Raw genomic sequence first — 24,263 nt, forward strand, 5'->3', positions numbered from 1 at the left:
TGAAGTGGAATAAAATGTATCCGTCAAACCCGGGCATTCGGCTCAGGGCGGTCTCTGCGATTGCACGAAAGAAGTGCCACGGGGCTTCAACGCTTTCTTTATGAAACGTACTCAGGTAAGAGAATATCCATGTCGTGTTATGGCCGTGTTGCATTCAATACGAATGGTTAATCGTTTGTTTACGCTTGTTTTGTTTGTCGTAAAATGTTCAAGCACTCCGACACTCCTCTGGCAGATCAGCCGGCGAGCCGACGTTGAGCAGACGACTCATCTCTTTGCCGGTAGTGCGTGAAAAAGCCGCCCAATAGCAGGATGTCTAGCTCATGACGAACATCTGGGAATCGATGATGTAGACATGTGAAGATGGCGGCGTCCAAAAACACGAAGGAAAGGGAGAGAAAAAAGCGACAAACTTTGCAATAAAAGTGTGAGCTTTCCGCTGCGCGTAAAAGAGTAATACTTGGCCCAGATGACCATGACGACGCAATCTAACGATTGCGCTAATTCATTTAGTGTGCTCAAAACACCTTTCAGGGCACCTTTAAGTAAGTGGCTGCTTGCGGTGGTAGCAAAGTGGCAAAACGCTCGGCTTCTTTTATGAAGACCTGGGTTATTTTTGAAGACAGAAATAGAAACAAATTGTTTTTTTGGGAACTACAATTTATAATGAACCCAAGACATCGTTTAGAAATGCTATGCATCTCTCATTATTTTTTTTAGTCAAGAGGCCATTTTATATCCAGGAACACAGCGATAACATCGTTGTTATGGCAAACGATAGAAACTCTATGGCGATCTTGGTCACGGTTTTTTAGCTGATCACAACGGCCCTCCAGTTTGTTTTAATAATAGTAAATTAAAATGCGCTCAAATAATTATTAGGTCATACATAACTTTTTCCCACAATACACATAACGCCAATGCACTGGAATGGCACTCGCACCTGCAGGTTTTGGGTGTGATACATACACAATAACATCTAAGGCGATACACACCTATACGTCTTTCTTGCTGGCACTCTTCTTGAATTTTATACCTTGGATGGCATTATGACCTGTTTGGCCCACACTCATCTTGAATTTTATACCTTGCATGGCATTATGACCTGTTTGGCACACTAATCAAAAGCTTATCTGTAATCGAGGTACCGAGTTCCAGTCTGCAGGTGCGTGAAAAGTTACGCCTTCTTTATAACAAGTAGCAGGTAACAAGGTCCCGAAAAAAACAAGGCCTGAAATAGAAAACAATTGTTTTTTTCTTCAGAAAAAACCGTTCAGACCATCAGATCATGTTTGGATCATCGGCCTTCCAACTTGGAGGAAGCTGATGTCGATACGCAGGAAACATGACACTATAATATGATTCGATAGCCGAGGAGGAAAGAAACGACACACGCACGAATATTCTCACTCGTAAACCCAAACTACGGTCCCCATTAATTTCACGCTTTTGGCTGGCACAGCACTGGCGGCGCACGGCAAGCACTCAAAGGCGGTTAATCAGCACCAGCTCTATCCCGCTCGGGAGTCGTGCGTTGGTGGCAGCAGGCGATCGTACGTGCTGGGGCACCACCACATGGCCCCTCCCTTTGAGGCGGCGGCTGGGGGAGTCCGCGGAGGCTGGAGCAAGAAAGATCATACGTTCTTTCTGTTCCGTAGCTGACGACTGGTGGTGTTGAGGCTGGAATGATTGATGAGGGGTAGATGGCCCGCATGCTGGCTTCGATGAAAGCGGTCTTCAGGCAATCTACGTAAACTACCGAGTCGTGTCCTTAAACTTGAAAGGGTAAAGTCTGGTCGGAGTGTGGAATGACCAGTTAAGGGCCGGTAAACCATGAGTGGAGTAGCCGACGGGCACTTTCTACGCAAAGAAAAACATATTCGCTGTCCCACAGGCTCGGGCAAATAAAAGTGGCTCTTGGGGAAATACCACGTGGTAGTTGGGTGACGCATACGCAAGACAAATATGGCCAAGTCATTTACGTAAGATGGTCCTGGTGGGGAAATGTTATGAGGCTTCGGAGGGATGAGAAAGTCTGCAGCTAAACACAAGGATGTGCCGTAGACCAATTGGGGGTCCGCAGATTCAAGGTCTTCATTATGGTGCTTATTCCAAGCAGCACTGGAGGAAGGTAAACTGTCCACTGTTCAGGTAAGTCACCAGCCATCATTGAGGCGTTTCTCTGACGATGGTGCCCCTCAACCAAGCCATTGGCTTGACAGCGGTAGACTTTGCTTTTAGGTGATTAGCGCCAAACAGGTATTTCAAGCGGTGAAAGTGTGGTAACTAAAATTGATAACCATGGTCCGTGATAATCTCCGTCGGCACACCAAAACGGGCGCCCCATGTTGAAATGTGCGCGGAAGAAACAGTCTCAGCTTCAATATCTTCAGCTGTGACGGCTTCGGCCAACGGGTAAAACGGTCGATCATAGTCAAGCCGAAACGGAAATCCTTCGATAGTGGTAGTGGTACAACCAGCTCTACGCGAATAAAGGAGAATCGTGAGTCCGGCAAGGAAAAAGTAGCTAACGGCGATGTGACATGCCGAGAGCCCGTGCCTTGCTGGCAGGCAAGCAAAAAACAGGCCCATGTGCGCACTTCGCTATTCTTTACAGGTCAGGCGTATTTACCGTCAACTAAACGTTGTAAAACACGAACTCCGGGATGAGAGAGACGGTGCATAAAATCTAATGCAGGCTGGTCCGGCAGCTTACGACTCGATACCATGACAACGTCGCGGATTATGCGGATTCTCTAATCAGGCACGAGAATGTCCTCGAGCTGGAGGAAAGAACTGTTTAAAGAACGCCGATTCGGGACTCCTCCACCGTCTTGTAGCTGAGCCAATTTGTAAACACTGACACCAGAGGTGGTATGTCAAAATAAGGCTCAGGGGAGTCGGCTAAGATGCCGTATACACCCCTGGCGTGCTGAATACCCGTCAGAAACTGTGCTAGGTACGACAAATGACGTTTCTCTTCATGCGAATGTGTAGTCTATGATGCGTTGAAGATGTTGGTAAAAGGTTTGTTGTCGGGCAAGATCACAAGTGTGTGATCTTCGACGAAAAACTGGCGTGCTGAATACCCGTCAGAAACTGTGCTAGGTACGACAAATGACGTTTCTCTTCATGCGAATGTGTAGTCTATGATGCGTTGAAGATGTTGGTAAAAGGTTTGTTGTCGGGCAAGATCACAAGTGTGTGATCTTCGACGAAAAACTGGAAGTGTTTCACCGCAAGATCTGAAGGAAGAAGCTCTCGTCCAAGAGTGCTGTAGTGTTGCTCAGATGGAGAAAGTTTCCTGGAAAAGAACCCGAGTGGGTGCGAGGTGCAGTGAACGCATTCCTGCAGAACGGCTCCAACCACATTAAAAACCGCATACCATCAGACATGTAGTAGCGTTTGGCGCGGGTGGACAAGGAGACAACGCGCTCCTTAAGAGTACTGAGAGCGCGATCAGCGGTGTGATACTAGTGAAGGCTGCACAACGAAGACTTGGACACTCAAAGTGAAGCTTAAAGGGGTTCAACTATGCCCGCAAAGCCTGGAATAAACTATCGTAATAATTAACCAGGCCGAGGAAGCGTCGCAGCTGGCGCAGGAATTCAGGCCGGGGAACGTCAATGGGAGCTTTCACTTTCTCTGGTAGAGCAGGAATGCCATCGCGGCCAACGAAGTAACCGAGCAACTCTAATGCCGACAGCCCGAACACTCACTTTTCGCTCTTAAGATTGAGCCCATGCTCTACAAAGCTTTTGAACACAAGTTCCAGATGGTGCAGTGCTAAGATACTGATAAACGGACAGATTACGTCATCAGTGTAGGCGAGAACAAAAGTTACACCGAGCACGACGACGTACATAAAGCGTCAGAAAATCTCTGCTGCATTTCGTTATTCGAAAGGCATCTAGGTAAACTAGAAAAGACCAAAGGGAGTAATCGTTGCAGTCTTATTACCATCATCTATGAATACGTTATTTGGAGGGCGAGCTTACAGAACATTCTATACCCGCCAAAGTTATTGGTGAAGTCTTGTTAGAGGTACCTAATAGGTACAGTTGCCACGTTCAAGGAGCGCGTAATCACCGCAAGGCCTCTAATCCCCTGATTTCTTTCCGACCATGTGCAGCCAGGAAGGCCAGTTGGTTGATGGCAAGCGGGCAATGGCGATTTAAATCTTGTGGTTAAATTCTTGCTCAGCAATTATTTGTTTCTCCGGAGGCAGTTGACGCGCCGCGGCGTGCGTGTGTTGTCTAGTGGTGGTGATGGGGTGAACAAAGTTGCGCCTAACTGCCTTTGTCCAGTCTGGGGGGGCTGTCAGTGAAGGAAACCCGCTCATAAATTCCCGGTAAGGGTATGCTAGGTCTCAAAAAGGCGTAAAAGCAAAGTGGTAGAGAGTAGCAAATTGGCCGCAGACAAAAAGGCCGAAGATGTCGTCCTAGATTTTTTCGCGCCTTGTGAACTAGGAGCGCGAAATGAGAGCAGAAATCGGCTTCTAGTATAACGTAACTCACGTTGGCCACAAGTAACATCCAGCGGAAGGTTCGGTGGAGGCCGATGTTTATCATCAGAGATTTGCTTTGGTACACTAGAATGCTGAAGTTATTGACCGCCTGCAAGCGGCACAGTGGTGGTTCAGTTCACTCACAGGAATCCGCCGGTAGCCCGATCGCCTTCACACCATTGCCCACTACAAACTGCTGATCACTCGTCTTGTCCATGGTGTAGAAAAGACGAGTGTTTCTGGCATTGGAATCAGTCGTCCCCGCTAAAGATTCCGCGTTTTATTGACCGGCAAGTTGCAAAAGAGAGTACAACGTTTCCCCCCCATGTTGAAACAGCAATGGTCCGAGCAAGAGCGATGAGGGTGTTGCGGTTGCTGGGGTGACATGCCTTCCTGGCGAGTAACGTGTGCACATGCAAAATGGTCAAATCCGTGAAACCTAAGAACTCGAGGGCCAAGAGCCGGGGACCGTTAGAATGAACCAGATGCGCACAGCTTTTTGTAGTCCCGCATGCGCTCTAGTAGAGCGGCCACGTCATCGCATTCTCGGAAGGACACGGTTGAAGCAGGCGCCACCTCGCTCGTACACGAAGATTCATCCGACGCCACCGCGAAGGAAGGCGGATGTATTGCGACGACAGCCAAAATCCCGTCAGAATACGCAGCGAACTCGGGCAAGGGCAGGTTAAACTGGAGCACTGCATGGGCCGTTTTTTTTCCGGCCCGGGCCCGGCCCGGCCCGAAAGCGCCATGCTCCGGCCCGGTTCTTTCAAGTACGGCCCTTACCCGGTCCGGGCACGAAAGGTTTGGGCTCCGCCCGCCCCGGCCCGGCCCGTTTCACCCAATTGTGCCTTGAGCATAAAGAGGCACTGTCAGATTCTCAGCGATTGTGAAGATACCAGCAGCGCACAAGATATTTTTGGAGACTGCTGGGAGAACTTGTGACAGTGTCACAACTGTGTATCTTCAGTTAATTACGCCCGTAACACTTTTGCGAAATAATTGCAGGGCAATAATACAATCGGAGGCATAGATGGCTGTCTTGTGCACGCAGTGCTAACCGCGCAATGTTCTTATACCATTTGAAAGAACGACTACGACATACCACGCCCACGTAAAGTGGAAAAAACACTGGACATTTAGAGTTGAGTATACATTAATTGCTTACAAGCTGTGAGCGTTGAGTAACAACAGCAGAAAATTTTGCTGCAAACTTCGTTTATTGCACAATGCAACGAGAGAGATAGAACAAGAACGTGCTGCAACTGCTCCTGGTAGAATTGCAGCAGTCTGAGTAGCGTTATATAAATAGGTGGCCCGTAAAAAGCGCAAAGGCTCATACGTACATTGTCCGTCTCGCGGAGCCCTGCCACTTCCGATTCGAGAGCTCTCCTGGCCTCCCGTAGCATGGCGGCTTTCACTCGTGCGTGTGCATGTAGTTTACTTGTTTCCACCTTAAAAATAAACGCTCTTGCATCGGATGTTCAATAAATAACAACGATGAATCGTACTAGAAACTCCTCTGAAAGGTAAGCCCTCTGTGAGAAATAAACAACACGCGCACACGTGCGTGACAGCCGCCGGCGTACGGGAGGTCAGGGGAGATCTCGAACCTGAAGTTTCGGGAGCAGACGACGTACCCATGGGCCTTTGCGCTTTTTACCGGTCACCTAATAAACCGGTCGTTTCGACCCCTCGCAGAATGAAGACGATACAGTCAATACAAGAAAACACATCTGTAAATACGAATAAGTAAATACAAGAGAAAGTATTTGAATGACAAGACATAATAGTCCTTTCACCTAACATATATGAAGACAAAATTAATGCAGCAATAGAATAAATGAAATCTCAGCAGAAAATACAGGCCAAAGCAATCAGCCTTTTCCTTTAACATGTGAAACATCAATAGCCCCGGATTCTACTGCAAACCAAGATAGGGGCTATACAAAAAGAAACAATTCAACATGTAACAGAAACGTTCATTCGACAACTATACAATATTTGAGAAGAAAAATAAGTAATGGCAGCCATTGAAATACGCTACGCGCTTGGCATGCATATAGCATTCTGTGAAAAGTGAACGCGGCTAGACGCTAATGAAAACTAAATAGTATCTTCACGCTATACGAATGAGCCAAATTTGCGAATGTACGCTGTATCATGGGTTATGCCACGCTAGGCAGATTTGTTTTAAATTGCAGCAAGTTAGAATGGTAACGACCGATTCTACTTCTTCTAGAAGGCTGCATGTTTTCGTGAGGAACAAAATGTGTTCCAAAGACTCTGCCTTGAGGCACGGTCTCCACTCTTGAAAAATGTAGCCAGCTGCGCTGAGTCTCTTTCACTGCTGGCACTTGTCTCTGGTGTAAAAAATACTTTCGGAGAGGGAAGCCAACCCTAGGATATTGTTTGCTGTGAGTCTTCCACCATTCCAGCACATTAGTGATTGGTCAGCGCCGTCGCCAATGCAAGTACTTGTCTAACTCATCATGCTGCTGCGGATCTGCCTGAAAGAGGTGCATCTTCAATAATTAATTGCACGGGAAGAGCCCGAGGAGAGGAGAATGCGGCATCAGACAAGGTTGGCTTGGGAAAGCTGGATCGCCCGACTTTATGCTCCCTCCTAAAATTTTTCTTCCACCATGCATATCACGCGTTCGCCGTTCGGTACCATTGCGGCGCTGTGACTTCCTGACGGAAACGGGCGCGGTGGTGGCGGGACATCTCCTCTCTGTCTTTCTTCTCGGTATTTTAAAATTCGTTGTGTGGGTTGCGTGTCTTGTAGTTTTGTGTTCGAGCGAACATTCGAAACAGCAAAGGCAAACATTAGCACACACGCACAATTATCCACATGTATGAGACCCCGGCCTGATGCGGGCCTGACTTAGGCCCGAGCCCGTCCCGGGCCCAAAGCGTATGGGCCCGGGCCCGGCCCGAGCCCGATACATAAATCCCTTACCTGGCCCGACCCGGCCCAGGTGCCGGGTTGGGCCGAAGTTTTCGGGCCGGCCCGGGCCCGTGCAGTGCTCTGGGTCACACATCGTTGCGAGAATCATCTGGACAGTTGGGGAAAGCCGTTGCAGAAAAATGTGCTTCAGTGCGCTGGCGTCAGGGGTGGAAATTGTGTCGCCGATCGCGCTTTGCCGTTCGCGAAGTAGCTGAAATGTCGAAGGTCACCCAGCTCCTCTGAAAAAAGGGACCGCTGGAAACGCGGGCGTTCTGAAAGGGTCGTGCGACTTAAGATGGCTCTTGAACCCGTCGTAACTGTTCTCCAAGGGCGGGTTGGTGAGGCTATAAGAACCTCTGCCGCGACGTCAACGGGAAATGACTGGCGTATGTGTGAAGGGAGCCGGCTTCGAAATGATGGAGGTCACTCGGAAACATGCCTAGGCTGGGAATTACCACCCGTCGGCGTGCATGGTGCCGAAGGGTGGAAGCGGCAAGCGAGGGCGTAGATAATGTGTGCAGCAGTGGAAGGGGCACAACTATTGCTGGACTCGAGGGGAGGGTTCATTCGGTCGCCTAGTATCCGTTGCAACGTCTGGGTCACCAAATTCACGATAGCCGAGGAGAGACGAGGCGGGACACGTACGACCGATCTCCCCCGTGAACCCCAGTTGCGGTCCCCATTTATTACGCGCTCGTGGATGGCGCCACAATAGTGGCGCGTTGCCAGCAGTCAATGGAAGTGGCTCAGCCCCAGGGCTGTCATTCTTGGGGATTTTCCGGCGGTGGCAGTAGGCGATCGTACGTGATGGGGCACGGTCGCCATACAAAGGAAAATTGTGGCCATTTTAAGATTTTTGGTGAGAAAAAACATAGCTGTGGGGATGTACATGTTCTGTATGTGGTTTGTCGTATATATAAGTTGCTACACAAGCCGATTTTCTTCCTCACAGCATAGAAAGCGTAAGCGCCGAAGACCGCCAACGTCAAACAGCACATAGAACTGATAAATGTCAGATCTTAACGCCAAAGCTCAAGGAAATTCCTGTTTCATGATTAACTGAATGCGGTGTTAACCGTGACCAGACTACAGTGGGGCGTGCCATAGTCGTCAATTCGGAAGAAAGTTCGAACACCTGTGCACTTTAATGCCCATCCACTACTCAAAACACGGGCGCCGATAGTTTTGGTATGCATTTTAAAGGCAGTAACCATTGCCGGTATCAAAGTCGCGGCAGTTGTCTCAGCTGCCCAACACATACCGACTGCGCCATAGCCGCGGGTTCTGTTTCGTGGTATTCAGTGCCTAAAGATCCAACGAGACAAAATATACAACGAGACAAAAGGTCCCACACTGGATCTTCTACCTCTGTGAACGTTTCATCTTGTTCGATATTTAAACTCGATAGGATTTTCGGTCTCGGTGGACAGTACGTCTCGGTGGATCTTTCATATTCGTGGACGTTTAGCCTCTGCATAGTATATGAACACTTGAAGCTGACAGTAATTACCTTCAATGCTGATTCAGCGAACTAGTAGCTAGAATGTCTTGTTTTAACATGCCGATGTAGAACTTTGCTTAAGTACGGTCCAACGTAAGAGAAAATGCACCCCTCGCATTTACGAGTTTTGTCATGGCAAAAACGTTTCATGGCGTCAGGAACGCTATTCCTAAAGAAAAGCGCCGCCAGGATGAATCTTCTAGCTCACGACTAGTAGGCTACTAGTCTCATACACTCCAGATAAACCCACAACTAGCATTCGATGTGGATGCGCTTAGTTCTCCTTCCTGCCTGTGTGTGCGTGTTCATGGGTGTGTGCGAGCAAGGTTTTAGCTTATATTTACTAAGAACGAGCGCCAATCGCGCATATTTAAGAAAATATATTTCTAATAACAAAATAAAATGTCTTGTCGTCGCATGCAAACCTGAAATTCTAAAACATGCGTAACTGAAAACGGGGAATGCTTACTTGCTCAAATGTAACCTATTCATTATTATTTGTAATGTAGGAGTCCTGACGGTAGTGCACTAGTAGCCTTGATACCATTCACGTTTCAGATAATCTCACAATACCAAAGTGGGAGCCTAACTGTTTAAAAAGATCAGGAATTGTTCTTTTTCACTGCGCAACATTTCGATGCGTTGCAAGACTGCAAGTGATTCTGTTTTAACCCCAGTGAATGAATAAAGCCTCCAAGTCTGAGTTTGGTGTCGCCTCGGTTTTTAAATTGTCTTAGTGAACTAAGTAGGTTAAATCATCTGATGATAATTACCTGAAAACATTCAGGGCCGTCAAATGAAAGTGCCGTTGGACAAAGGTGCTGTCCTCGGTGCTCAACTTTCTAGCCACAGACTGCCACGATACTGTGACGGGGCTCGATTGCATCTTGTATATCATTTCGCTTGCAGGTACACGAAAAATCTTTCCACATATCTTCATATCACTGGTAAAATCTGAAGGCACATATTTATCGACTGGTGACAGGGGGCGCGTGTGATTGATTGATTGTGGGGTTTAACGCGCCGACGCAACGCAGGCGATGAGGCGCGCCGTAGTGGAGGGCTCCGGATTAATTTTGACCACCTGGGGATCTTTATCGTGCGCCGAAATCTCGTCCACACGGGCGTTTTTGCTTTTCGCCTCCATCAGAAAAGCGGCCGCCGCGGCCGGGAATCGAACCCGCGACCTCGTGCTCAGCAGCGCAGGGGGCGCGTGTCAAGCCTTCTTTTGTACGTCAGAGCACGTGTTAGGCGAAATGAAATCTGAGGTTTGAGGAACTATCACCTCGTCGGGCAAGAGAACCATAGGTAAAAAATCTCCTCATCGTCAACTAAATATTTATTTAAAAAGGTAAAAAAGACATTTTCGCTACTATGGGGACGCCTTGTTCATTGAGCGCAATATTGTCGGCCATCGCAAGTTTTTTCAACTATGCACGTGTTAGGTGGTTTCGCGGAAGGCAACACCTGCTTGAAGAATTTTGGCCAAGCATTCCGAAGTACGCGCGAAATTCTTCCAGCCCCCAGTGTGACCGAGAGCAGGATAAAGTAGTCTAAATAAGTGAAATCTCTATATACACATTGCGGCAACCTGTGATGTTGTGCCATAACTATTGCCTTTTATACGGAAGTCCGATTACCTTTCCAATACTGAAATTTGGTATACGAGCAATCAATATAATTGTATGCTTCCGCTCAAATGTTATGTTGACACAGTTTTTACCCTCTGCATAAACTGCGAAGGACTATTTGATCACGTTGCTGCTTTTAGTGTATGTAAAAGCCTATTTTTGGTGGGGTGGTTGCTTTCCGGCATATACACTAAAAGAATCAATATTCGTTCTTCTATACGGATATTCGGACCATCAACAGAGGTCCTTACGTTTTTCAGATGCGACGCAAATGATGCACTCATTACGGAATATTATCTCTCGTTTCAATCAGTGCGACTGCATCACAGCCGTCACTAGGTATCTGTAACACAGACGTCATTCTTCTCGAAGTTCGGATACATGCGTCGGGGCGTAGTATTCCGCCTTGTTCGCGTGCTCGTCGTGTGCGGTATCTTATAATGGGCTTGCCCTCTGCAGGTAGGCGCCATGCAGAGTGGCTGTCGTCTTGTTCGGAGCGGAGTTCTATTTGGGCTCCGATTGGGCGCTTTGGGCATCTTAGGATTTCGTACGTCGTTGCGTATTTGGAGAGCTTTATTTTATTCCGCTGCAGTGCAGCTTCGCCTTTTGATGTTGCTAGTTGTAGTCCCCCCTTCCTCTAGTTGAGGACCTTCCAAAAACGCAGTCAGCGGTGCTGCTGTCGCTCTGTTGCCCGAATCGATGAAGATACGGCGAACAAAAAACACCCGAGGCCTCAGCTACGGCAGTTAATGTAATCGTCGATCTCGCCGAGGTGCATTACAGGCAGTGGACGTCGTTCGTCGACGGTGAAACATCGCTTTCCGAGTAGGTTGTTCGGACAACTTAGGTAGATGTGGCCGCTTTTTCGTCGTCGTAGCAGAGGCGACAATGGTCGTACGTGCGCCCTAATTTGGCGTTTATGAGGATGAAATATTCCAGCTTAGGGGGCTGGGCTGGCGCAAGCAGGCGACAACAGAACGACTCCTGTTGTCGAGTGGGCAGCAAACCAGTGGGAAAGGGCAAACAGGTGCATACGCCATGGTGTACAGCTCGCGGGGTGGTTCTTGCAAATTAGAAGTCAACAGCGCTTGTACTTCTTCGCTGGTCAACTCACTCAGGACGGTGACCGTTGGTTGTGCGTAATTGCGAAACGTATTCGCAGCCCTTCCCTGACCATCGCGCTCATCTTTCCGAAGGGTATCTTAGCTTATGATCCAAGCACTGACGTCTCCTAAATCAGTTCTTCAATTGGATGGTTGTATTGCCTTGTTCAAATTTACAGCATTTTCGTCACGGCTGACTCAGATGGGAAGTGAATCACCGCCTTAGGGGCGTTGAGAGACAAGGCAAGCTCAGAGCTCTTGCTTTACCCCTCGCATCAGAAACCTTAGTTTATTTTCCTCCCTGAATCACGGGTCCACACTTCGAAACAACTTCTTCATCCCCTCAACATAGATATTTAGCCTTCATTTCGGTTGGTGCACGCTTTTTGCAGAAAAAGCGTCGCAGGCTCCTTTTGCACGACATTGGTAAATATATTAAGGAACTCCCTTTTCAATACAGTCCAGTATGTCATCAAGCTCTCGTGGTTCTTCAACCTAGTTCGAGCTTCACCTTCTAAACTGAAGAACGCATGCTGAAATAGTTTGTTCGGCGTCCCACCTATTGGAGATCCCGATGCTTTCCAGCTTCTCTAATTACTCTTTTGCGCCCTCAACTGGGGATAGTGGAAGGGGGCTGCTGCAGACTCACAAGAGACGAAGTTTAGTCAGGGAAGTCAGCCTTCAAGACGACGGCTAGCCCAAGATGGACTTTTTACGGGTAGCCAGGGCTTTTGGAACCGGAGTCGTACCACTCGGCCTTGGAACGAGCACAAAACCAAGCCTCCTAAATAATACACATTTAATGGTAATGTCTCAGCCAGTGCAGTCGTGGAGAACACAAGCTCAGTCCTATGTTGTCCACATTGCCCTATCCTAGCTCGTACCACCATCCAATCTTCTTCGTCACCCGTAATTATGAATGGCTGCCAGATGGAATTGACCACAAGCTCCGCGTTCTAGTTCGCGTATCCAGCACCTCGAGAAAATGTCATGCACCGAAAGAAGATGCACGCTTCTTGCAGTAAACAAAGTTTTTAGCGTTGAAATTCACAAGCGTTGAGGAAACAGCACAGATGATCATCGGTGAAAGACATGTCGCTGCTTTTGCACTTCCAGCATATATCTTTCCGTGCCATACTTTTGAAAACCGTCGAAATAAATCCCGAGCATGTACGATCATAAAGGGGAAATATAAATTGCAAGAAACAAATGCAATGGCGTTTATTCTCCAGTGTTTCTCTTTCAATGCCATACTTTCAAAAACCATTGAATTAGATTCACAACACTTAGCCTCAAAGAGGACAGATGTAGATTGATGAAAAAGGGGTAAAGCCTAGTCCCCATAAAATCACATATCCTGTAGCGCGGGAACGAGAAGGAAATACGATCTTTTTTTCGAGCACAGGTCAGACAGCCGGGCGCGGACAGACGCGGGAAGCTAAATACGTAATGAATAAAAACAGAAAGTGTGGCCCGTGACAATCTAGATACACAGAAAGCAGGAGAGAAACGGGAGCAGAAATAGAAATTGTTCTATGAACTTGTTCTGAAGTACGCAATTTTATTGTGGAGCAGCCTAAATGACATTTCCGAAGTGGCTCATAATAAAACAGTAATTTAAATCTATGTTGATTGTTTAGAGCTTGATTTATAAAGCCGTGTGCCGACAGTTTCTGCCGGAGCGTGATCTCTTCCGTGATGGCCTCGGCAATGGGTACAAAGGGTGCGGCACCACTACCTGAAGCGCAGCTTCAAGCTCTTCCCAAACAATCCTACGTACCGGACTACGTTGGCCGTGAATGTTTGCATTACGTCACCATCGCAGCGGCACAGCGGTAGACGGTGGCTTCCGGACGACAGTACTACTGTGACATTTATCGGAGCACTCTGTCTATGGTGGTGCCTTAAGCAATGGAATCAAGAGTACTGCGAGGTGGATTTCTTATCCGTCCTGGAAAGATCTCTTCATCGAAGCATCTCAGTACCTTGGCAGCACAGACAGTGTGCCGGAAGATCGGCCCGACTGTGGCTGATTCCTGCATGCGTGGTCAGCGTCCATGTTCTCACAACCACTGATGATACGGTGAATAGCTGGCATTGAGACACCAGGCATTCGTCATTTCATAGGCCGCTCTTGTTCAGAAAAACAACGGCAGGTGACCGTGTGCCAGATACTCACTCTACTTTTGGCTAAGGATGTTCATGAAGAGAAAGGCTGACGTACGACCTCAAGGAAATCGTTCTTCCTTCAGGAAGTGGTGTTCAGCTGAAATGCAGCAAGCGGCCGCTCGCCTAGAATTTGTTTTCCTGTGGCAGTCGGTGTTCAGAATGAGGCCAGCTGACGTTTGCTCTCCTTGCATCTGCTTTTGTTACGGTGAGGGGTGTACAGGGAGAGAACGGCAAGCATCCTGCCGCAAAATGTGCATGTTCGTCGGGAAACCGGTGTCCTAAAGCGGACCAACCGACGGATGGCACCATTGCATAAGTTTGTGATACGATGTGCCGTCCTTACCCAAATCACGCAAGCGGCCGGCCGCGTGCTATTGGTTTTCTTTTGGCAACAGGTGTTCAGAAAATCAGCCGAAGTAAGCTACCAGGTTATCCAGCATCCATTCCGGGAGTGGTGGTCAGGGGAATAACCAGAAACATTGTTGCGCCAAAAAGTTACGTAGTACTGGTAACTGGCGTTTGGAATGACAGCGGCCTATGTACACGTCCAGTTTTTCCTTGTGTGATGAAAACGCCGCCAGGGGGCCTAGAGATGAAGGCGCACCTTACATCAGCTCTGTCTTTTTACGCTTTTAATGAATGAGCTTCATTTGTAACGCAGTAGTAAGTAGTACCAGATGAACCGGGAAGGTACAAGGACTCACCGGACATTAGCGAAAGGTGGAAACCGGACTACTATTTATCGCCACAACACTGCGCCATGCCGACGAGTGAGATAAACCTCGCCGCGGCGTATTGCGCTACCACGCCTCGTCTGGCGGCTTCGTCGACGCACTACTTCAAGACTATTCTCCTCATCGAGAAATGGAGAGCTATTTCAAAGGCGAGAAAATCTCCGCGGCAGAGATATAAGGCACGATATAAGCAGGAAACAGAATTCTTGGCTCTTTTTGGTGCGGACATAACCCATGAAAACAACAAGATCACTAAATAGGAAATGCACCTACTTGTTCGGTCTTTCCTGGAACCACCCCTGCGAAAGCTCATCGCAAGCATTGATCGAGTATAAAGGTTAGCTTTTAGCAAACATGGTCAAACATTGCACAGTCGTCTTGTGTGAAGTAAATTATACAGAATGGTCCAGAATGGTGTGTCGAGCGCAAAACGCTTACATAAAAGCATTCGTGTCGGTTTTATATACGACTAAACTTGCCTGGCTACTGGTGTAAAAAAATTGGTTTTGTCTAAGCATTCAAATGTAAAACACAATTTTCAGAAAGAAATTGGTTAAAGAGCGGCCTTCTCGTATGGTTTCAATTCAACCACTACTTTTACCGGCCTCTCCCATTTATGTTTTTAATGCTAGGCTGAACACAAAACAACAGATATTTAGACAAGACATCTATCCCCGCTATATAAAAAGTCAATATTTTTGAATCCGACCGCAAAGCAGGCACACCCGCTATATGAACAAAAAAATGTAAGCCGTGTGCAATAAATGAATTTTGGTGCCAACTGAGTCTGATAAAAAGGGCTGCCCAAATGTTCGTAGTGCTGTTGGTGGTTGCGGGCTCACTTTGGTGTGGGTTCAGTAGCCCCAATAAGAACGCGAAATGACAGAAGCAGGATATATATGGCTGCAAGATGATTAAGCTACAGCGAATCTACGAAGAGTTTCTGTCAACACAAACTTTGAAACAACTCGAATCTTTCTTTGTTATCCCAACACATATCGCGCAAACAGTGGTTTGTAAAAAGCGAATAAAAAGAGCCACATCGTAAATACCAAAGACAATTATCTGTCCCTAACATTCCGACACGTTTATGGGACAATCCAGCTCTTCGACGTGAGAGCCATGACGTGCGTCCCAATGCCACATATCGGTGTTTAAAATCCCGGCGCGTTCAAAGACGAATTCGACACGAATTCACTGGATTTACAATGTACAGAATGCTGAAATTGCCTAAAGCTTTCGTCAGTCTCCCCTTGAGTGATAATAAAAAAGAGAAAGCACCACCAGGTTAATTCGGGACTAGCACAAAGCCTTATGCAGAGGACGCCCTGAGTACTCCATGTTCGGTGCTTTGCACTTTACTGTAGTCACGATCAATCTTGCCTGCACAGTTAAACGTCCTCCATACGCACGCAGGTACCAGTTTTCTTTGCTAAACGATATCCGGTTCTGTCTGTAGTGTTTAGCCTGTTTCCCACTTTCGAACGAATTGCTCATTATGTATTATCGTAGTTAATAAAGATGTGAGAAGGCGATAATAGTTAGCTTAATAGCTAGATCTTTCCTTAGGTGGGGCTTCCTTACCAAAAAAAGATAAACCAGCAGAAAGTCGCTGGCGTATCGGCGACCTTCCGAGCTTTGTCCCAATAAACAAGAAAACAGAAACTGTGCTTGAACCTTCTTTTTCTGGTCTACTACTACTTCCATTTTCCCCCTAAGAATTTTGGTTGGGATTCAAGTTTGCATAGGAAGGCGAAATGGCGCATCACTCTGCTAACATTCAACAAATGTGCCTATCTCCTTGATCTCCTTCGTTGATCTCCTTCGGCGAAAGCCTGCAATTCACCGTTGTTTAAATTCATAATTTATATGAAGCGGGAAATATAATGCTTCCATAGTGATCTCCCTATCAGGATAATACCTTAACAGAAGGTCTTGTGTGGCACTTATCTACGCTTTCATCAAGAAATCTAATGTACCTGTACTTAACCTTTAGCATCACTTTGAACCTGACAATTTTGCTGAAGCTGTCGCAATAAAGCTAACGATTTGAATGCGAATTGTCGAAATAATATTTTAGACGAATACGTGTGAAATAATAAAATCATAATCAAAACATGGCGTTAGAAGGGAAATACGCGTCATAACAAAATTTCCGAATTGCCAGCCTCCTTGGACATGGCTTTCCTTTGAAGAAACCTTCGGAATTTAAGCCACTTATAGTTTATAGTTATACAGCGCTTGCACCACCATTATGTAAAGTTTAGCGAGGGAAAACTGAGCTTAGTTGTATAACTGATCTCGGTTATACAACTGAACAGCAACAACAGACATAGCATGTGCTCCTTGGATTCTGAATGCAGCTAGCGCTAAAGAATTTAGAACAGAATTGCAACCATTGTGCTCTCTGCTTAAAGTATCTCCCACAAAGGAAGAAAGAAATGTACTTTCATTAAAGTGCCGCATACATTCGTTTCCCCTATTCATCAAGCATATTTCTGTCCCACGTGAATGCCGGCAACGGGATTTTCTTACCTTACATCTCCAGTGGTGATATCAATCGTTCTCGTAGCACGGCGGCCTTGTATTTTTACGGTCACAAAAGATGAGCTTACACACAAGAATGTCTGCAAAAAGCTTCGGATATCCGCTCTAATTTTCCCAGAGACACCCCTCAGGTAAAAGGTGGCGTTCATTCCAATAACCTGAAAGTATATAATAAAGAAGTCAGTCGTAAATTATCAAAAATATTACGATTTATTCATCGATGTCGAAATTTTGTTGTTCACTTTCTACTTCTTAACAACAACGCTTTCTATGAAGTTCAAGTGTTGGGAGGAAGAGGCGGAGAAGATAGTGGAGGAGGAATAAACGTTTATGTTGAAAATTTACAGCTAGTGGATGTTGGCTCAGGTCCAAGTTACCGCGTGATTTAGCTGCTCAAGCGGGCCGCTGGATCGGGTTTTGCTGACTCTTTCGGTCGAAGCTAGGACGCGTGCATTCCTACACATTAGAACATTGATGTCCATCGACAATCCGTGGAACATTTATTAACGGACATGTGGACGTGCGTCGGACATCCGCAAAAAGCCGGTGGACGTACTACGGACGACCGTTGGATAGTCCACCGCAAATTGCTCATCCTCGGAACGTTGGACAGACGTCCGAGCCGGACTTTCAGGCATCCGACTGATGTTCAAAATCATAACCGTTTAGACAGACATAAACACTGGACGTCCAGGAGATAATAAAACCGATATATTTGACAACCGCCAGACGTCGGGTTCTGGTTAAATATCAGGGCTTCTTTATTTACAGTCCTTGAGAGAGAGAGCGATCTTTAATGAAGTCTGGCGACATTAGCTGGGCTAAAATGCTTAACTTGCTACGCCAGTTGTTGACGTGATGAAGATGATGGCGATGATGTTCAAGAAGTTGATGCGTACATATACGGCGAGTTATTCACAGCGACTGGTCTAGACCTGTGTGTTGCAGGTACTCTATCAGAGCTTTGGTAGCCCGTAAAGCACGTTTGGGACAAGCCCATGGTCCTAAAACGTCCTTTAGCTGCATGTCCACGGAAAGCGGCAGTCCCAAAGCCACTGCGAGGGATACTCTTGGAGCACCGAATCGAGCACATTCACAGAGCAGGTGCTGCAGAGTTTCTCGCACATCACAGTGTGGGTAGAGTGGCGACGTATCCTGTTTTATCTTGAAATGGAAGTTGCGCGTGTATGCGACATTTAATCGTATGCGATGTAGAATTGCTTGTACCCGCTTGGCGAGTCCTGGTGGCATTTTAAATTTGCAGTTGGGATCGAGGAAAGATAACAGCGCGTAATGACGTGATACGTCATCCCAGGATGCACGCTGCATGTTCCATGCTCCGCTGGATGCAGGTAGAGATGCATCTTTCCTGGAGAATGGTATAGCTATTGCCGATGCACGATGCTTATGTGCAACTAATGCAGCAATGTCCGCCTTCACATTGCCAGTTATCCCACAGTGGGCTGGAATCCACTGAAGTGCAATGTGATGGCGCGCTTGTAGAGCTTATATTGCAGTAGATGGTCTCTCGGGCTCTCGTCCACAGCGTGTGATTCGCTCCTTTGACTGGGAGGCATTTAGAACCGTGGTGGAGGAAGCCGTGGACTCGGTGAGCTCATATGAAGCCTTCGTGGACACATTTTCAAGAGCTCGGAAGTCAAGCAGCAAAGTATTGCGGCTTTCGCATAGATACACCGCCGCCGACTTGGAGTATGAGATGCTTCGCGCAGTGCGTCGAAGAGCAGAAAGACGAGCGCGCCAGACACAAGCGCCTGAAGATATCCGTGCGTCAAGACGAGCCCAGAAGATGATTCGGAGGCATAAAAATAAGCTCGCCAAGCGTGAGTGGGAATCCTTCTGCTTCAAGCTGGACCCCCGGAAGCCGCTCTCCAGAATATGGCTCTTGCTGCGTAGTTTGCGGACCCCTCAAATTAAACTGCACCCGTTCAAACCCAGCTCACTGAGCACGAACACCAGTGACCTCCAAGTCACTGACGCCTTCTGCAGGAGAATTACTGCAGCGCCAGCAGCTCTTCTTCCGCCACACTCTCACCCCAACGAGGGATGCTCAGGCCCGGTGTCCCTAATGGACGAGCCATTTTTCATGGCAGAGTTGCTCGCTGCACTGGCTTCTGTCAAGAAATCCAGCTGTCCAGGCCCGGATGACATCACCTACACAACCCTCTCGCACCTAGGTGAAAAGGGAAAAAGTTGCCTCCTGCATGCCTTCAATCTCGTGGGAAACTGGTCGTCTAGAGCCAAGGTGGAAACACGCTCGCCTTGTCCCAGTCCTAAAGCCAGGTAAAGTTCCCACCGCCATCGAGTCTTACCGACCCATAGCGCTCCTGAGTTGTGTCGGGAAACTGATGGAAAAGATGGTTCTGCTCCGCTTGGACTGGGATTTGACCATCCGAAATATATACCCGGCACAGATGTCTGGTTTCCGCAAGGGTCGTAGCAGCATCGAGAACGTCATCGCTTTTGCAAATAGCATAAGAGAAGCAAAGTGTCGGCGGAACATTGCTGTTGCCGTGTTCCTCGACATCAAGTCAGCGTATCACTGCGTCGAGCATGAAGCCATCTGCTCGGCGCTGAAGTCTTTAGGCATCAGGGGCCGCATGTACGCATGGCTATCGGACAACCTCTCCGATAGGTATGTATACATGTCTACCGACATGGGCGACTCATCGCTACATCAGGTGACCCGAGGTGTTCCCCAGGGTGGGGTGCTGAGCCCTACTCTCTTCAACATCGCCATAGTTGGCCTAGAGAAATGCGTGCCAAAGTCGGTAGAAATCTCTCTGTACGCCGACGACATCTGCATATGGAGTTCTGGCCGCAATACGCGAGTGTTACGGTCAAGACTGCAGCGAGGAATTGACTCTATTGCGGCATTTCTGGCAACTAGAGGATTTGTGATTTCAGGGAACAAGTGTTGCGATAGCCTTCACAAAGCGTGACCTTACGCGCTACGACCTCACTTTTGGAGGGACCGAAATTCCATACGTCCCGACCTACAAGTTCTTGGGAGTGACATTTGATAGTAATCTCACCTGGTCGCAACATGTTCGCCACCTCAAGGACGAGATTACTTCGTTCGCCCGCATATTCCGCATGCTCTCCTCCAACACTGGCGGTTGTTCAGTCAATTCTCTTCTACGGGTATACAAAGCGCTTTGCGTTGGCCTGATGAGTTACAGCATCCCTGCTTTGGTCCCACTATCAAAAGGAACTGTCAAAGCGCTAGACAGCATGCAAGCACAAGTCCTGCGGGTCTGCATTGGCGTTCCAAAGACAACTTCTACCATCGGAACGCTGGCAGAATGCAGGCAGCTCCCACCACTCGCTCTAAGCACGCAGGAGTTGCTTCGTGCGCGTCTGCAGATTGTCGCAAGACAGCGGGGCCATTCCCTAGCGACAAGCTCGGCCAAAGAAGTACGTGAATTTCTGCCGAAGGTGTATCAAGAGCCTTCTCCTCCTGAGCATCAGCCCTGAATGTTCCTGGCCATACCAATCACAACTACTGTGCCCGGTATCCCGAGGAAGGAGTATATTCCCGCTCCCGCACTAAAGTTCCTCGCCCTGGACTACATGTCGCGGATATACAGAGACCACACTCATGTGTACACTGATGGGTCGGTGTCATCAACATCATCCACTATCGGGGTGTGGATACCGTCATCCCGTACTACCATCAGTGTCATGCTCAGTCACAGAACGTCCACTACGGGTACCGAACTTGCAGCTCTGACGATGGCTTTCGCTCATATCATCAAGCAACCCGCTCGAGAGTGGGCCATCTTTACAGACTCAAGTGCTACCCTTCAATGTTTGGCATCTTTTCCAAAAGATGATGATGATGATGATGGTTGGTGTTTCATGGCGCAAGGCCAACGAGGGCAAAGAGCGCCAGAAAAGAAGTTATATAATGAAGCGATGTGATTACCACAAAAAGGTAGGTATAAGAACATGTTAATGGGACATAATAAAATCAATTAAAGGTAATGGTGATAGCTGGTGTATAGGGCCAGATTTGATTATGCGTGATATGAGATAAGGTTTAAAAACGTAACATCTGACAAATAATCAAACACACGTTTTATAGAAACACTGGCATCGTCACCTAGAAACAGCGATGGATGTAGTGGGATATGTTGTCTGTATAGTTCTCTGAAGTGTTTGTGTCGTGTTGTGTGAAGTGCCTTGCATGTTATTAGTATGTGGACTACGGATAGGCCCTCCCCGCACCTGCTACACATGGGTCTTGGAGATCCCGTGAGCAGGTGGGAATGTGTTGCATGCGTGTGGCCTATCCGTAATCGAGCCACGGTAACTTCGTTGTGTCTTTTGTGAGTATCAGTGGTGAATGCTCCCAAGAGTGGCTTTATAATGTGTAGTTTGTTGTCAGTCTGCTGATTCCAGTGCGCTTGCCATGTTGTGCGAAGGTGTTTTCTGATGTGTGATTTGAGGTCGGTGTAGGGTATTGTTGTTATGTCAACGGTAGTTGTAAGGGCAGCAGTGGCAGCCATTCGGTCTGCGGTCTCATTACCTGGAATTCCAGAGTGCCCTGGCACCCAGCACACGGTCACCTCAAGGTTTAACGCATGCACAGACATAAGAGTACTAATGAGAGCATTGACCACATGGTTTTTAGACTTCTGTGAGGATAATGTACGCACAACACTTAAAGAATCAGTATAAATTACAAATTTCGGAATTCGACTTAGAACAATATGTTGAACTACAAGAAGTATGCCATAGGCCTCTGCCGTAAAGATACTTGTATTTCTATTCATAGTTCTACAGACATTAAAGGTGCCACCATGCGCAGCACAGGAAACAGTTGTGGCAGTTTTTGAAGCATCCGTGTAAAATTCAGCACACTTATATTTGTGCTGCAAGGACAAGAAATGTTGCACGATCGCGCTTCTAGGCACTCTGTTTTTCTCGACACTTATAAAAGATACATCACATGATATCGAGCGAAGCTGCCACAGTACTAGAAGTTCAATAGCGGAGGTTTTGATGGTGTCTGAGAATATGACATCAAGTTGCGACGCTTCTTCTCTTACTCTGAAAGCGAAGGGAGCAGAGACTGATGGACGATTAGTAAGAAGTTGATATATGGATGTATAATAAAAAACTGATGTAAAAGGATGGTGAGGCATTGATGAGATCTTAAAAGCATAAAGCAGGTCTGTGTAGGATCGCTGACGTTCTAGGCTCCATTTGTTGCACTCTACATACAGGCTTTCGACTGGACTAGTTCGGAAGGCGCCACACGACAAGCGGAGCCCTAGATGAAACACAGGGTCCAGCATTCTGAGGGATGTTTTAGTGGCTGACCCATAGACAACGCTACCATAGTCCAGTCGTGAGCCTATCAAGCTGGTAAAAACACGTAAAAGAAGTTGTTTGTCAGCACCAAAAGAAATGTGCGATAGAACCTTCAGGATAGTCATTGTGTTTAAGCATTTATGTTTTAGTTGTTTTATGTGTGGGATAAATGTGAGCTTTTCGTCAAAGATTATACCTAAAAACTTGTGTTCTTTCTTGACAGGAATCGAGACACCATTGAGATGAATGTCTGGATCCGGCCGGATGCCACGCCTCTTGGAAAACAAGACACAAGTGCACTTCCCTGGATTAAATTTAAAACCGTTGCTGTCTGCCCAACCAGCTAGCTTGTTAACACCAAGCTGGACTTGGCGCTCGCAGACAGACAGGTTACAAGACTTAAAGGATAATTGAACGTCGTCTACATAAATGGAGCAGGAAATCGATGGTGGTAGCGCCTTCCGAAAAGAATTCATTTTTACAATAAACAAAGTGCTACTCAAAACTCCACCTTGCGGCACGCCGTTTTCCTGCACATGAACCCTAGAAAGTGCAGTTCCAACTCGCACGCGAAACAGTCTTTCAGACAGGTAACTGGCAAGCGTGTTCATCATGTTACCCGGCATGCCAAAGGACTTCAAGTCGCTAAGGATGCCGTACCGCCAAGCAGTATCGTACGCCTTTTCAAGATCAACGAAGACTGTCATACAGTACTGCTTGTGGAGGAAAGCATCTTTTATATAAGACTCTAATGCAACTAGTTGATCGTTGGTAGATCGCCCCGCCCTGAACTCCGCCTGGCAGCTCTCGAGAAGGCCAGTGTATTCTCAGAAGTACACAAGTCTCCTGTTTATCATCTTCTCGAAGAGCTTACACAGGCAGCTTGTCAGGGCAATGGGGCGATAACTGGCAGGAGAGGAAGGGTCCTTCTCTTCCTTTAGGACTGCCACTACTATGGCCTCCCTCCAAGAGCGTGGAATGTGCCCCGAAAGCCATATTTTATTGTATAGGTGTAAGAGTGTTTCAAGAGTGTCTGGGTGTAGGTGCTGTATCATGGTGTATGTAATCTTATCTGCACCTGGAGCTAAAGGTTTGCACATGCTCAGGGCAGCCCTCAACTCATAGAGAGTGAATTCAGAGTTGTAAGAAGTTTTTGATTTGTCTTTGTCGTGTAAGGGCTTTTTTTTCTGCAGATGTTTTGTGTTTCATGAAAGTGTTTGTGTAGTGTGCTGAACTAGACACGTGTTCGAAGTGTTGTGCAAGTGTATTAGCCTGGTCTTCCAGTGTGTCCCCTGTTGTGCTAACCAGGGGCAGGCTGTGTGTCTGTTGTCCTTTGAGCTTGCGTATAAGTGTCCAGACTTTGTGTGTGTCTGTGTACGAGTTTATGGATGTCAAGAAGGTGTGCCAACTCTCTCGTTTTCCCTCACGGCGCACACGTTTTCCAAACGCCTTGGCCCGTTTGAACAAAATAAGGTTACCCGACGTGGGGTACCGACGAAGGATACCCCACGCCTTGTTCTGGGCCTCTCGCGCCCGCCTGCAGTCCTCATTCCACCACGGCCTCCTCTGGTTGCGCGGGGCACAAGAGGCGGGGGGAATAGACTTTTCGGCGGCGTCGAGGATGTGCGCCGTGAGGAATTGGGTGGCTTCTTCAACGTGTAGGTGTCCTATGGATGTGTGGTGGAGTTTCGATGTATCTGTAAATGTGTTCCAGTTAGCTCGTGCTTCATGAGAACCTATTATGGGAAGATGACCTGCTTGGGCCTTTACCTATATACGTTAGT

The 24,263-nt window shown here is 47.4% G+C and overlaps 1 long non-coding RNA gene across 1 annotated transcript in view; it reads right to left on the bottom strand.

Annotated features, from left to right (window-relative positions):
• Window positions 1–24,263, bottom strand: part of LOC144164048 (uncharacterized) — a 198,921-nt gene that overhangs the window by 159,253 nt on the left and 15,405 nt on the right. Inside the window, exon 2 of the long non-coding RNA XR_013321019.1 lies at window positions 17,131–17,300. This is a non-coding gene — a long non-coding RNA (uncharacterized LOC144164048). The remainder of the gene's footprint in view (window positions 1–17,130; window positions 17,301–24,263) is intronic.

Source organism: Haemaphysalis longicornis, unplaced genomic scaffold (assembly GCF_048455015.1).
Source record: "Haemaphysalis longicornis isolate Haplotype H1 unplaced genomic scaffold, Haemaphysalis longicornis Haplotype H1 scaffold_13, whole genome shotgun sequence".
NCBI lineage: Eukaryota > Metazoa > Arthropoda > Arachnida > Ixodida > Ixodidae > Haemaphysalis > Haemaphysalis longicornis.